We start from the raw sequence: 6,610 nt of genomic DNA on the forward strand, positions 1-6,610 counted from the left end.
GATTTTCGCTGTTTGATATTACGTGGAGCTGGGAGGTTTCTTGTGGACCAGTGTCCTGAAGTTGGCTCTCCCACCTCAGAGGCACAGCACTGACTCCTGGCTGCAGTGCCAAGAGCCTTTCATCCACATGGCTCAGAATAAAAGGGAGAAAAAGTAGAAAGAATGAGGATAAAATAAAATAAAATAAAATAATTAAAAAATAATTATTAAGAAAAAAAATTTTTTAAGTAAAACAAACAAACAAAAAACAGATGGACAGAACCCTAGGACAAATGGTGAAAGCAAAGCTATAAAGACAAAATCTCACACAGAAGCATACATATGCATGCTCACAAAAAGAGGAAAAGGGGAAAAAATAATATATCTTACTCTCAAAGTCCACCTCCTCAATTTGGGATGATTCATTGCCTATTCAGGTATTCCACTGATGCAGGGTACATCAAGTTGATTGTGGAGCTTTAATCCGCTACTTCTGAGGCTGCTGGGAGAAATTTCCCTTTCTCTTCTTTGTTCACACAGCTCCCGGGGTTCAGCTTTGGATTTGGCCTCGCCTGTGCATGTAGGTCATGGAGGGCATCTGTTCTTCGCTCAGACAGGATGGGGTTAAAGGAGCAGCTGATTCGGGTGCTCTGGCTCACTCAGGCCGGGGGGAGGGAGGGTAGAGATGTGGGGCGAGCCTGCGGAGGCAGAGGCCAGCGTGATGTTGCACCAGCCTCAGGCGCGCCATGTGTTCTCCCAGGGAAGTTGTCCCTGGATCACGGGACCCTGGCAGTGGCGGGCTGCACAGGCTCCCGGGAGGGGAGGTGTGGATAGTGACCTGTGCTCACACAGAGGCTTCTTGGTGGCAGCAGCAGTGGCCTTAGCATCTCATGCCTGTCTCTGGGGTCTGCGCTGATAGCCGCGGCTCATGCCCGTCTTTGGAGCTCCTTTAAGCAGCACTCTTAATCCCCTCTCCTCGCGCACCAGGAAACAAAGAGGGAAGAAAAAGTCTCTTGCCTCTTTGGCAGGTCCAGACTTTTTCCTGGACTCCATCCCGGCTAGCCGTGGTGCACTAGCCCCTTCAGGCTGTGTTCACGCCGCCAGTCCTCTCCCTGTGATCCGACCGAAGTCCGAGCCTCAGCTCCCAGCCCTGCTTGCCGCGGCTGGTGAGCAGACAAGCCTCTCGGGCTGGTGAGTGCTGGTTGGCACCGAGCCTCTCTGCGGGAGTCTCTCTACTTAGCCCTCTGCACCCCTGTTGCTGTGCTCTCCTCCGCGGCTCCGAATCTTCCCCCCTCCACCACCCACAGTCTCTGCCCGCGAAGGAGCTTCCTAGTGTGTGGAAACCTTTCCTCCTTCACAGCTCCCTCCCACTGGTGCAGGTCCCATCCCTATTCTTTTGTCTCTGTTTATTATTTTTTCTTTTGCCCTACCCAGGTATGTGGAGAGTTTGTTGCCTTTTGGGAGGTCTGAGGTCTTCTGCCAGCGTTCAGTGGGTGTTCTGTAGGAGTTGTTCCACATGTAGATATATTTCTGATGTATCTGTGGGGAGGAAGGTGATCTCCATGTCTTACTCTTCCGCCATCTTCCCCCTCTCTCTCTTTTTTTTTTTTTTCAGTATGCGCGCCTCTCACTGTTGTGGCCTCTCCCGTTGCGGAGCACAGGCTCCAGACGCGCAGGCTCAGTGACCGTGGCTATTGCTTACGGGCCCAGCTGCTCCACGGCATGTGGGATCTTCCCGGACTGGGGCACGAACCCGTGTCCCCTGCATCGGCAGGCAGACTCTCAACCACTGTGCCACCAGGGAAGCCCTTCCCCGCCTCTTTATTGTCATTTTAAACCTGTTTTCCTGTTGATTCTGTTTCTCCTTTGCTCCTTTCTTTTTCTTTTTGTGGTTTGATGATTTCCTTTTATTTTATGTTGTGTTCTCTTCTTTCTGTTTTTTGTGCATCTATTTTATGTTTTTGATTTGTGATTACCCCTTTTTTCAAGTATGTTAACCCCTTCCTATATCTGCTTCCTTTAGATGGATAGTTATGTAGGCTCAAACAAATTCTAAAAAAAGATAATAAGAATCTACATTTTTTACTCTCTTCCCCCACACTTTATGATTTTGATGTCCTTTTTTACATCTTCATGTTTATCCTTTTGCTGTTCCTTGTGTTTATCATTGTTTTCACAGATGGATTTCTTTTTTCCTTTTTGATCTGTATACTGGCTTATTTAAGTGATTTACTTTCCAATTGTGATTTCCTATTTCTTCTTCCTTCTTTTCTATTTAGAGAAGACCTTTCACTATTTCTTGTAGGATAGGTTTAGTATTGCTGTATTCTTTTAGTTTTTGCTTGTCTGAGAAATTCTTTCTCTCTCCTTCTATTCTAAATGATAATCTTGCTGGGTAGAGTATTCCAGGTTGCAGATTATTCCCTTTTAAAACTTGTTAATTTTTGTCATTTTCAGTATAATGTATCTTGGTGTAGGTCTCTTTGGGTTCATCTTCTTTGGGATTCTCTGTGCTTCTTGTATCTGGATATCTGTTTGCTTCTTTAGGTTTGGGAAATTTTCAGCTATAATTTCTTCAAATACATTTTCAATCCCCTTTTCTCTTTCTTCTCCCTCTGGAATCCCTATTATGTGTAGATTGGCTTGTTATATTATCCCATAGGTCTCATATATGGCTTTCATATTTCTTCATTTGTCTTTCTGTCTGCTGTTCTGATTAGGTGATTTCCATTATTCTATCTTCCAGATCACTTCTTCATTCTTCTGCATTATTCATTCTGCTATTCATTGCCTTTAGTTCAGCTTTTGTCTCAGCAAATGAATTTTCTAATTTTTCTTGCCTCCTCCTTATATTTTCTCATTCCTTTTAACAGTACTCTGCATTTCTGTTGATAGCCTTTATTAATTCCGTCAGTGTTTTCATTACCCCTTTTTGGCTCGGTGTCTATTAGACTGAAGAGGTCTGTCTCATTGTTTGTTCCTTCAGGGAAATTCTCTTGGTATTTTAAGTGGGAGTGGTTTCTCTGCTTCTTCATTTTACTTCCGTTTCCCTTACTCTGTGAGTTTAGGAGAAACAGTTATCTACTGTAGTCTTGGAAGGCTAGATATACGTGGGAGCATCCCTGTGTAACTTGTGTGGGTTTAATATTTTTGGCATGAGAGCTGCTTTTAGTTTGGATGCCTTCCACCTCTTTCCTCAGCATGTCCTGGCTGTTATCCCCTTGATAGGGGGTGTGCAGATGTGGTGGCTCATGCATACTCCCAGGGGCTGCAACAGCAGGGGCAGCAATTGACTCTTGCTCATGGGTCTCTCAGCAGTGGCAGCAGTCTGAGCACACTCCCTGGACCCATGACAGGGTGGGGACAGTGATTGGCACTCACTCCCGATTCTCTCAGAAGTGGCAGGGACCCACACCCACCTCCGAAGCCCATGATGGCAGTGGGGGCTCACGCCCACCCCCAGAGCTTGTATAGGCCATCCTGTTACCTGACAGCCTGAATGGGGAAAGAATTTCCTACGTGGTCCCACCCCTCTCCTTGAGCACCCCCCAACAATGGTGCCTTGCCACTCTGGCTGGCTCAGGCTTCTTCTGCATATACCCTCAGTTGCAGCCACACCCTGCTCCAGCCCCTTCAGGCTGTCTCCACTCAGCCAATCCCAGTTCTCTCCCCAAGTTGACCTCTGAAGCCCACGCTTTAGCACTCAGCCCCCAACCACACCGGGGACAAGCATCTCAGGCTGGGGAGTGCACAGTGGTGGTATCGACCATCTGTGAAGGTCTCTCTCTGTTTTGCCTTCCACAGACTTGTTGTCATGCTCTCCTCCAAGGCTCCAAAATTCCCCCTCTATCCTGGCTTGTCTCCCCGCCAGTGAGGGGACTTTCCAGGGTGTGGGAACATTTCTTCTTCCATGGCTCCTTCCCAGGGGCACAGGTCCTATTCCGATTCCATTCTCTCTCTCTCTTTTTCTTTATTCTTTTGTCATACCTGGTTACATGGAGCTTTTCTTGCCCTTTCAGAAGTCTGAGGTCTTCTGCCTGTGTTCAGTAGATATTCTATGAGAATTGTTCCACACAGAGATGTATTTGTGGGAGGAGGTGAGCTCCACGACCTACTCCACCACCATATTGATCCCCCTTCTGTTTTATTTTCTAATATAAGCATTTAAGATTATAATTTTTCTCTAAAGTACCACTTTAGTTGTATTTCACAAGTTTGACATGTAGTGTTTTGTCTCTAAGCCTTTCTAAATATTTTTAATTTCAATTATAATTACTCTTTAATCCATGAGTTATTTAATGTTTTTAGATCTCTTTCTTTCATGGATGTTATTTTCACTAAGTTTAATAATTCTAGGAATAGACTTATTTTTTCTTTAGCACATTAGGAATATTGTTGTACTGTTCTCTAGCTTTCACTATTGATGAAAAAAGGAGTTAATGTAATTGTCATTTACTTGAAGGTTATATATCTTTTCTCTCTGACTGCTTTTAATATCTTTTCTTTTCTCTTAATTTTTAAAATAAAAATTTAGTTTATCATCTATTTATGCAAGGTACACAACAGGCAAAGTGTTTCACATCATAGATTGCACTTCCAACTCCTTGGAATATTCATTTCTTTGGCTGAAAGAGAGACTAGACAGGAAAGGCAGGCAATGCTTAGGCAACTAAAATAAGGTTGGGGCCAAGGGGAGCAATACTAACATCATCCTCATAGGGAATGGGCACAAGGGGGCTGTTAGTAGCAAGCTGATTTTCTAGAACTGTTAGCTAGAAGCATAGAAGCACTACTTCTAGACATTCAGACAGTCTCAGGCTTCAGTCATCCCCACCACACAGGTACAGAGCACTTTCTGGTAGTCACTCTTGGTGTCTTGCTGGATGTAGTAGTACAGCAATTTGGAGACCATGATTCTAATCAACACCTTATAATGAGTTCCCTTGCCTTTCATGGAGCAAAATGCAGGGGCTTATTATGAATACACTAGGCCAGGTTCAGGAAAGCATTTTCCTGGTCTCCTTTGACCTCTTTCTTGATGCTGCTTAACATGTTATAAGGTCCATAATTCTTGTACCTTTCAAATACTTTCTGGAGGTGACACAGACTCCACTTGATCATGATGCTGATCCATTTGAGAACCTCAGTTCCTCCCCTCTTCTCTTTAGTACAATAGAGATCGAAGGCATCTTGGTCAATCAATACAAAATCAATGACAGAGCCATCCTCTCCTCTTCTACCCTTTGCAGGGGCAACCGTCTGCTTGCAGAAGTCACCAGATATGTCAGAAACAATGTCCTTCTCCAGATCAATCTTATACACTTCCTTGTAGACTGTTAATTTCCTGTTGCTCCTGGTTGGTCCTTGAGCAAATGGTCTCAATGAGGCAGTCCTTATCAAACCCCAGCCCCTACATGGAGGCTTTCAGTTCAGAAGCATAATACTGAGCATGTGTTTTCAATGGGCCTCAAATCACCATCTTCAGGTGGCTGGACAAGGCTGACTTCAGTGTTGATGCAAGTTCCTTTTTGGTCTTCCTCTGGTAGGCAATATCCTGTCTCTGTTCATTGCTGCATTTGGTCAAGATGTTGATGATGGTAACTTCATCTATACCTTTGGTCCTGATGGCCGTTTCAATGTTCAAAGCATTCTACTCAGCATCAGAGTTCTACGCTTCGACTGACCTGTATGTACTTGAGGGTGTAATGTAATCACCCTTCAGGCTAGGCTTGTACAAAATTTCATAAGCAGTAGACATTTTGACAGAAGCTGGGCCACATACCAAGAGCTATGAGCATTCCCATATGTGGACTTTTTTTTTTTAATTTTAGACATTCTGGAAAGTTTCACTATGATGTGCTATAGGTGTGGATTACTTTTTATTTAAACTGCTTGTGATTACCTGGGCTTCCCAATTTTGTCAGTTATCTATTCTTCAGTTCTGAGAAATTTTTAGCCATCAACCCCTTCAAATACTGCCCCTTTTTTGTCTCATGTCTTTTAGAATTCCAATGCAATCTTTCTTGCCTACTTTTTATCTCTTTGTCTCTCTGAACTGCATTCTGGACAATTTCTTTAGATCTGTCTTCCAATACAGTAATTCTCACTTCAGCTTTGTCTAAGCTGCTGTTAAACCTGTCCACTTCATTTTTTAAACTTTTTTTTTGCATTGAGAATATGTAACACAATTCAGAAAAGTGCAAAAATATAAATGTATAGCTTAACAATTAATTATGAAACAAATACCAAATAATCACCCTATAAATGGAACATTATCAATAGTCCAGAAGTCCCTTGTGTCTCTGTTTCTGATCCCCAACCACCACTGCTTCCACCAGAGATAATTATCACTGTGACTTTAGTGTAATCATTTCTTTGCTTTTCTTTATAGTTTACCAGCTATATCAATTATTGTTTGTTTTAATGTAACACTCTGTATTATGGGTCTTGCATCTTTTATTCAACACAATATTTAAAAATTAATCCATGTTTGTACCCGTGGTTCACTAACTTTCCCTGCTGGGAAGTAGTATAGTTCATGAGAATATTATAATTTTTTATTCTATTTTTGAAGAATATTTGGATTAGTTCTTTCCCCTTTTTGTGGAGACTATTTTCAACAATGCTGCCA

General features: G+C 43.1%; 1 pseudogene; it reads right to left on the reverse strand.

Annotated features, from left to right (window-relative positions):
• Positions 1-4,799: 4,799 nt before the first annotated feature.
• LOC136129903 (annexin A2-like) lies at positions 4,800-5,737 on the reverse strand (annotated as a pseudogene).
• Positions 5,738-6,610: the final 873 nt, after the last annotated feature.

Source organism: Phocoena phocoena, chromosome 1 (assembly GCF_963924675.1).
Source record: "Phocoena phocoena chromosome 1, mPhoPho1.1, whole genome shotgun sequence".
NCBI classification, from domain to species: Eukaryota; Metazoa; Chordata; class Mammalia; order Artiodactyla; family Phocoenidae; genus Phocoena; species Phocoena phocoena.